The sequence below is a fragment of the Sus scrofa genome, chromosome 2, assembly GCF_000003025.6.
Source record: "Sus scrofa isolate TJ Tabasco breed Duroc chromosome 2, Sscrofa11.1, whole genome shotgun sequence".
NCBI classification, from domain to species: domain Eukaryota; kingdom Metazoa; phylum Chordata; class Mammalia; order Artiodactyla; family Suidae; genus Sus; species Sus scrofa.
In genome coordinates, this window is record NC_010444.4 from 142,119,838 (window position 1) to 142,128,495 (window position 8,658).

The 8,658-nt window shown below is 50.1% G+C and overlaps 1 long non-coding RNA gene across 7 annotated transcripts in view; it reads right to left on the minus strand.

Annotated features, from left to right (window-relative positions):
• The window catches only part of LOC110259509, a 45,429-nt gene continuing 37,609 nt past the window's right edge, over positions 839-8,658 (minus strand). For 3 of the 7 annotated variants that reach the window (XR_002341942.1, XR_002341947.1, XR_002341944.1), the window contains 2 exons: positions 5,127-5,226; positions 3,376-3,821 (listed from right to left, as the gene is read on the minus strand). This is a non-coding gene — a long non-coding RNA (uncharacterized LOC110259509). The other 4 variants (XR_002341945.1, XR_002341943.1, XR_002341948.1 and 1 more) reach the window with 4 other exon arrangements.

Below are 8,658 nucleotides of genomic sequence, written 5' to 3' on the forward strand. Positions count from 1 at the left end.
ATGCGACTCAGACCCGGAGTTGCTGTGGCTGTGATGTAGGCCGGCAGTTGCAGCTCCAATTTGACCCCTAGCCTGGGAAACTCCATGTGACACCGGGGCCACCCTAAAAAAAAAAAAGGTGAGTAACAGCCCATGGCCACCCAGCTCTCGAGACTCTCAGCCTCAGTTTGAATTTCTCTTTTAGTCCTGTGCCTGTGCTCTTAAGTTCAACATGACCCTGAACAAATATACCAGACAATGGCCGCCCTCTCTCTGCTTCTACAGGCAGCAACATCCTCAGCCTTCCTGAGGCTCAGTGCTCCATCTGTGCTGGCGCCGGGGTGGGGAATGATAAGAACCTCTGCCTCACAGAGGTAAGGGCAGCAGGACAGCTAGTGCAATGGGTACACCCTCGGGAGCCAGACTGCCATAGGTTCAAATTTGGGTTCTGCTAATGCTCTAGCTTTCTAACTTTGGACATGTTGGACAATTTCCCTGATTTGCAATCTGCTCATCTGCAAACTGGGGATAATAATGGTAGCAGAATATGATGCCTGGTCCATAGCAGGTGCTTTCTCAGTGACAGTTACAGTTAAGACCAAATGCTTCCTTCCTTCTTTTTTTTCCTTTCCATCTTCCTTCCTTCCTTTTTTTTTTTTTTTTTTTTTTTTTGTCTTTTTGTCTTTTTAGGGCTGCTCCCATGGCACATGGAGGCTCCCAGGCTAGGGGTCAAACTGGAGCTGTAGCCACCGACCTACGCCACAGCCATAGCCACACCAGACCCAAGCCATGTCCGCAACCTACACCACAGCTCACGGCAATGCCGGCTCCTTAACCCACTGAGTGAGCCCAGGGATCAAACCCGCAACCTCATGGTTCCTAGACAGATTCGTTAACCACTGAGCCACGACGAGAACTCCTTCCTTCCTTTCTTCTTCCCCCTCTTCCTTCCAACGGCAGTGTGGTAAAGTGCTGCTTTACCCTGGGCCAGCCCGCCTCAGTTGAAGTGGTCCCTCTCTACTGGGAGATGGCCACACTTACTAATGAGATGAGGGATTTGCAAGATGGAGTTTCGGAGCCCTCTACCCAAGAAAGCAGCCCTGACTCAAAGCCCGGAGAGAAGCAGGTGCCCCCGGGGGAGGGGATTCAGCTGCCTCTCCTTCCACTCTGACCAGGAGAAGCACGTCCCAAACAGACTCAGGGACCTGCCAGGCGGGGAGAGGGATAAAGGAGGGAAGCCTCCACCGACGGTACTTCTGTCACCAAGTGACCATGAGCTCAGGGTAAGGAGTTCCTGCTCGCACCCCAAGTTGACTTCTTTCATTGCCATCTCTGTCCCCACTGGGGCTCGCTGATCACTCAGTTTGGGCTGCAGCTGGACTCGAGCTCGGAGCTGCCCTTTGGAGTGTCCACCTCCCCGCTGCCTGGGGGCTCCTGGATGTCGTGCCAGACAGGGCTTCCTGCGCACCCGCACCCTGGACGTCCGATTGCCTACAGTCAAGACCTGCTTCAGCAGGATGAGAGACAGGAATGCATGAGGTGGGGAGGGGGTCGAAGAGAGGAATCCAAAACCCCTGTCATCTGCAGAAGATGCTGAGGGAGGCATATGTATGAGGAACTTGGTGAAGGCTTGGATTCGGAGCCATCCTCCTCCATTTCTGGACCCATTTCTATGACTTCGAAGGACTAAAATCTCCAGTCCCAGGGAGTTTCCTTGTGGCACCATGGGTTGAGGAGCCAGCACTGTCACTGCAGCAGTTCTAGTCATTGCTGTGGCCCAGGTTCGATCCCTGGCCTGGGAACTTCCACGTGCCATGGGCACAGCTCCCAAACAAGCAAACAAAACCTCCGGTCCCAGGATTTTAGCTGTTCAGCCATCCCCTAGCCCAGATGGCTCTCTGTCAGCAGAGAGGGGCAAAGGCTTCTCACCCATCACACAACCCGCCTCCCTCCTCAAGCCTCAGGTTCCTCCATGTAAAATGAAGGAGCAGTTGAAACAATTGTTCTGCATTCAGGTGCTGGCCAGTGAGTCCATCATGAACCGTGTGCAGTCGTGCTCCTGTGAAAGGGCTTTGCTGGGACAATTCCGTGAGGTTCAACATTAGCTGATCTACAGGGCGTGAGAACCGTGTCTCAGCTCCCTCATCTCTTGGTGGGGGGAGAAGCGCAATCTACTTGCAGGTTCTTGTGACCACTGAAGGAGATGGCGTCTCTGAAAGTGCTTGGCAAAATGGAAAGCCCTGTATAAACAGGCCGGTGCTATTATTTTCTTCTCCAGGGCTCAACCTTGGAACGAGGTCACATCGCAACCTGTACCAGGAATGTATAAGTTTGGTTCCTCTGAGACATGTGGTCACAGAGCTGCAATTTAACAACTGAACATCATCCGTTTGATCTTTTTCATAACTTAGGGTTAATCTAAGACAGGGATTCACCAAGGAAGAGATCCTGCCTTTTAGGGGACATTTTAGGAATCTGTGGGAGACAGGGGAGTTCTCAGGCATTTGAGGGGAGGGTTGTTAAGCCTACACAATTAAGAATTGCCCCCCATTCCACGCTAAATTTTTTTTTTTTTTTTTTTGGCTGCATTCATGGCATGTGGAAGTTCCCGGGCCAGGGTTTGAACCTGCACCACAGCAGTGACCCAAGCTGCTGCAGTGACAACGCTAGATCTAACCCGCTGCTCCACAAGAGACCTCCCCACCTGCTTTTCAGGGGTCCACCAAACATTCGTACAGGTGAAACTCTTGGTTGTAATTACTGGAGCCTAGAATCCTCTCTAATTTACACAAAATGCAAAAAGAGTTTTTGCACCGACTTTTCCAGTAATGAAATGAGCATGAATCGTTTATTTTGGTGGCATCTGAGTTGTCATACAACTGTATGACAACTGATACAACCCTGTATCAGAAAGTATTTGTAACTGTCATAGTCAAAGAAAGTCTCTGTTGGTGCAAGCAACGGGCTACTTCATTGAGATTTCTAGAACAGTTGTGACCAAGCATTTGCATATTCCAGTAATATTATTTTATTTTTAGTGATCTTCTCTTTCATAGTAATTAGGGTCTTGACCTTCTTTAAAAAGTAAATGTGCAAATAGGATATTCTTTGTGAACTGGATCTCAGTATGGTAAAGAGGTTAACATATTTGTTAAAAAAAAATATATTGGTTCTGGAGTTCCCATTATGGTGTAGAGGAAACGAATTCAATTAGAATCCATGAGGATGGGGGTTCGATCCCTGGCCTCACTCAGTGGGTTGGGGATCCAGAGTTGCCGTGAACTGTGGTGTAGTTCACAGATACAGCTCAGATCCCATGGCTGTGGCTGTGGCTGTGGTGTAGGCCCGAAGCTGTAGCTCCAGTTCGACCCCTAGCCTGGGAACCCCCATATGCCATGGGTACAGCCCTAAAAAGCAAATATATATACAGAGAGAGAGTCTGAAAATGTTGAGAACCGCTGACATAAGAGCTATTCACATGAAATACGAATATCTGTATCCTTTGTAAAAGCGCTGTTCTAGATATTATCACATATACAGCCCCTGGCCACTGCGCGAATGAGGTGTAATAAACTGCAGTGTTAGAAAGTTTGGCTCATCTGGTATCTGGCAGAGGGCCTTTCTTTTGTGAGATAATGCAGGTGTAGAATTCATATGTTCCCTTTTTGCATCCACTGCCAGGAAGCTCAAAGTTAAGTTTTGGTACCCACTTGCAGCAATTAGCCACAGTCCAGCAATTTGACGACAGCTATTTCTTTCTGCTCCAATGTGTTTTCATTATGGGGCTCTTCAATCATTCTTTAAATATTTCCTCGTTTCTTTGTCTCTTGTCTAAATCTTTTCTGGAAGTAAGGGGAGCATAAATAATTAGAATGAAACTCAGCAATCACATACCTGCATTTGCCTTCCCAGCACTTCCTGCGTGTCGTCCGGCAGTCTAGGTCAGAGGCACCTGGAAAGCCTGTGGCAGAGCAGTTTACCAGAGGCTCAGGTGGTTTTGCTCTGCAGACTCGCTCCCTCTTTTTCCTCTGCCTCTTCCCTTCAAAGGCTCTCGCCCCTCCACTCCAGATGGGGTGGGGGCATTGTGAGAAGTGAGAGCAGGCTCCCGCTGTGAGGGTCCACTCCAAGTCCTGGCTGGATCTTGGTGGCCCGGGGGTCGAGGCAGAGTCAGAGAAGGGCACCCCGGCTCCAGGATCCAGAAGTGCAAAGCTCCAGCTGGAAAGACTCTCCCTCCACACACACTGCCCCCGCATCTCGTCTGGATCTCTCAGGGCAGAGGCTTCCAAGCTCAGCTGAGGGACGTGACTGTCCCCCTTCTGAATCCTGGGCCCACTGGTGCCTGGCTCTGACCTTGGACAAGTTACCTCTCTGAGCCTCAGTTTCCACATCCAGAAGTGGGAACCTCACAGAGCTACCGTGAAGACTTCCTGAACTCACCTGCACGGGTTCAGTGCTGGGAAAGAGAGCAAGTGCTCAGAAGGGCAGTGGCTGTTCCTTCCAGTCTGTCCTGGATTCGAATGACTCACAGCCTGTCTGCTGCCCCCAGCTGTGAGCTCCTGAAGGCAAGAGGGTGCCTTAAATCTCAGCTCCTCATTCATAAGCTCAGGGACTATGACTAACTGCTTGACCTGTCTGAGCGTCATTGTTCTTTTTTTTGTGTGTGTGTGTGTCTTTTTGCTATTTCTTGGGCCACTCCAGCGGCATATGGAGGTTCCTAGGCCAGGGGTCCAATCGGAGCTGTAGCCACCGGCCTACGCCAGAGCCACAGCAACACGGGATCCGAGCCGCGTCTGCAACCTACACCACAGCTCACGGCAACGCCGGATCCTTAACCCACTGAGCAAGGGCAGGGACCGAACCCGAAACCTCATGGTTCCTAGTCAGATTCGTTAACCACTGCGCCACGACGGGAACTCCCCGTCATTGTTCTTACAATAAAAGAAGAATAATGAAATACACCTCAAATTGGTGGTGTCAGTAAAATTAACAGTGCATATTTCAGGTAAAATGCATTTTCTTTTGTTAGTTTTACTCTTATGAGTATTTTGGTTTTTTCCTATAACAGATATGATTTATGTATTTTAAGTCACTTTACAAAAACATGCTTTTTTTCTTAAAAAAAACACACACATTTCTTGAGTACTCACATTTTAGGTGTTGTTCTAAGCACTTAACACACATTATTTAATTCTCACAACAGCTCTCTGAGGAAGATAGTGTTTTCACCCCCATTTTTGAGGGCTGCACCTGTGGCACACAAAACACATGGAAGTCTCAGGCCAGGGATCAACCATGCACCAAAGCAGTGACCTGAACCACAGCAGTGACAACACTAGATCCTTACCCCACTGAGCCAACAGGGAACTCCTTCACCCCCGTTTTCGATATGAGAAAACCTTAAGGAGGTTGAGCTATCTGCCCAGCTGGCTGGGAGTGAAACTACACGTGATAAAATTTCATAAAACTATACACACAAATGAGGGCAAGTAGGAATAAGTGACATCTAAATAAGGCCTGCAGAATTCCCATTGTGGCTCAGCGGTAACGAACCCAGCTAGGATCAATGAGAATACAGGTTAGATCCGTGGCCTCGCTCAGTGGTTTAAGTATCCGGCATTGCCATGAGCTGCGGTGTAGGTCAAAGACAAGGCGCAGATGTGGTGTTGCTGTGGCTGTGGTGTAGACCAGCTGCTGCAGCTCTGATTCAACCCCTAGGCTTGGAACTTCATATGCCTCACCTGGGGCCCTAAAAAGCAAATAAATAAATAAGCAAGTAAGGCCTGCAGTCAAGTTAACTGTGTTGTACTTATGTCATCATCCTTTTGTTTCGTTTTGCTTGTGTTTTTTTAGGGCCGCATCCACAGCATATGGAAGTTCCCAGGCTAGGGGTCGAATCAGAGCTGTAGCCGCTGGCCTACACCACAGCCACAGCAACTTGGGATCCGAGTTGCCTCTGTGACCTATACCACAGCTCAGAGCAACGCCAGATCCTTTAACCCACTGAGATGGGTCAGGGAACGAACCCACATCCTCATGGCTACTAGCTGGGTTTGTTACCACTGAGCCACAATGGGAACTCCTTCATCCTTGTTTTGATATTGTATTATTGCTGAGTAAGATGTTACCCTGGGGGGAAGCTGGATGAACAGTACCAGCCAGAGACCTAGTTTTTGGGCGACTTTTTCTACAGGTCTTCTATAATTAGACTCAAATAGTTTTTTTTTTTATTAAAAGTTTTTTAAAAAGCTTGTCGTAAGGATGACATGAGATAATACGCCTTGTACAGTGGTTGGAGACAACTGACGGTTCGGTGTATGATACATTCTTTCTTCATAGTTATATGACAGGCTCCCTTCATTGTGTATACTATGTACCAGCCCTCTTTTAATGCCCTGTTCCATCTAATAAAACCTATGATGTAGGCACTTGTATTTTCCTCCATTTGCTGATAAGAAAACTCAGGTTCTACAAAGATAAATCTCTTCTCCACTTGCTAGAAAGGGACCCAGCCAGGATTTGCAACCAGGCAGCCTCTTGGTGACACCACTCCCTCCCCCTCAGGGCCGGCTCAGTGGACTGCTACAGGTCTGCTTTGAATCTTGGAAATCATCTACTCCAACCATCTCAGTTTCGGTGGAAACAAACAGGCTCAGAGGGGGGAAGGGTTTGGCCCAAAGACTCCCAATACGTCTGTGACTGAGCCAGGATGAGTACCAGGTCTTTGAACGCCTGAGCCTGGGTGTCTCCCAGGGCTGCCGGCCCACCCCGCACACCCTCACTGGGAGACTGCTCGTGCCCACAGGCGGACCCTGGCTCTCATCCACCAACCTGTACAGCTCAGGGCCCTTGAGACCCAGCAGAAAGAGGGGCCGGGGGAGAGCAGAGGCATGGCGGCCCTCTAACACAGGCAGCATCGGGAGCCAGGGAAGCTGGGCCATAGAGAGGGCAAGGGCAGACCCTCTGAACTTGGCGGGGGTGGAAAGGGAGGGCGTGCTTGTGAGGGGGTATTCATGCTAAATCCAGCTCCTGTCCCCTCCAGACTCCCTTGAGTCACTTGCCCCTGAGGTTGGGACACATTCTTGGAGGGGGTGGCTAGGGGATTCCCCGCCCTCTCAAGCCCTAGGCCAGTTTCTGTTCATCCTGGGAACGAAACCAACTCCCTCCACTCAGACTCAGCCCTCAGTCCCCCACTGGTAATACGGTGACTCGCTCCCCTAATTGCTGTCCTGGGACCTCCTTGGACTTGGAGCGGTTAGCCCTAAATCCAGACCTAGGGTTGGTGGGGAGGGGAGGAACGGGTAACAGGTGTCCCATGGGGGGTTTGACACACATTCAGATGAGCCTGATGGGTTTCTCTCCCCACCCCTGTTGCGCTCCTCGCCATAGCTCATCGCACCAAGCCAATCTGCCGTGGGGGAGGGCAAGGCAGAAGTTCCTGGAACCCTCCAGGCCACCTCTGCGCGTGGTGGGTCCGCCGGGAAAGGAAACCCGACCGACCCTTGGACCAAGGGAGAGGCCCTAGCGATCCGGTCCGCGGGGAGCAGCGCCCTCGTGTGGCCTCTGGGAGCAGCGCCGCTCATTTCTCAACCCCTCCCCTTCTGTGAGCTCATTGAAGTAGTATTTATTGAGTGTGACTAGGTGCTCTAGGGGCAACGGTGAAGAAGATAGATAACATACCTGCTCCGTGGACAGCGCATTCTTCTGGGTGTGTGTGTGTGCGCGCGCGCGTACGTGCATGCACGCACGTGTGGAGGAGCAAGCAATAAATGATAAATAATAAACAAGGCAGTTACTACCAGTGATAATTGCTAGGAAGAAAATAAAACAAAAATAAGATGGAGAAACTTAGGACAGGATGAAAAAAGGAGATGTTCCTGAGTAGGGAATGTCTGCGATGAGACCTAGGTGAAGATCTGGGGGGGAAGCTTTCCTTGTTGAGAGAAGGGTTACTGCAGGAACAGAGGGGGGCTTTGGGGAACAGAGGGAGCTCAGAGTTGCTGGAAAGGATCGAGGAAGCACAGAATAGTATGAGAGTCTATCAGGGAGGCGGGCTGGGACCAGGCTATACGTCAGATCTTAGAGGCCATGACAGAGGTCGGATATTCTTCCAGGAGTAATGAGGATGCACAGGGTGGGTTTTGAGCAGAAGAGTAATATCGCTTGATTATCTTCTAAAAATGTTTATTTTGGCATTCTCTTGAGGTGCAGCCAGTTAAGGATCCAGCATTGTCACTGCAGCGGCTTGGGTCACTGTTGTGGCATGGGTTCAATTCCTGGCCCAGGAACTTCCATCTGGTGGAATAACAAAAGGACTCCTATGTTGGAGTGAAATGGAAACATACTAAAATTTAAAATAAAAATCATAAACTGAAAGGACCCCAATGGCTGCTGTGTGGAGAATGGAAGAGGGGAAGCAGGGAAATGACGCAACAGGTTAGAGCTATCGAACCAATCCAGGGGAGACGTGAGAGCGGCTGGGAACAGGATGGCCACGTGGAGGTGGGGAGTTGTGGTTGGATGCTGGGTCTGTTTTGAAAGTAGAGCCAACAGGACTTGCTAATAGACCACATTCTCTTGCTCACCTGGCTCCCTGAACGCCTCCAGACACACCCCCTAGCTGGCTCCTCCATGTGCGGTGGGGGGCTGAGTTAGCGGGTAGATCCCAGGCCCACAGCTAAA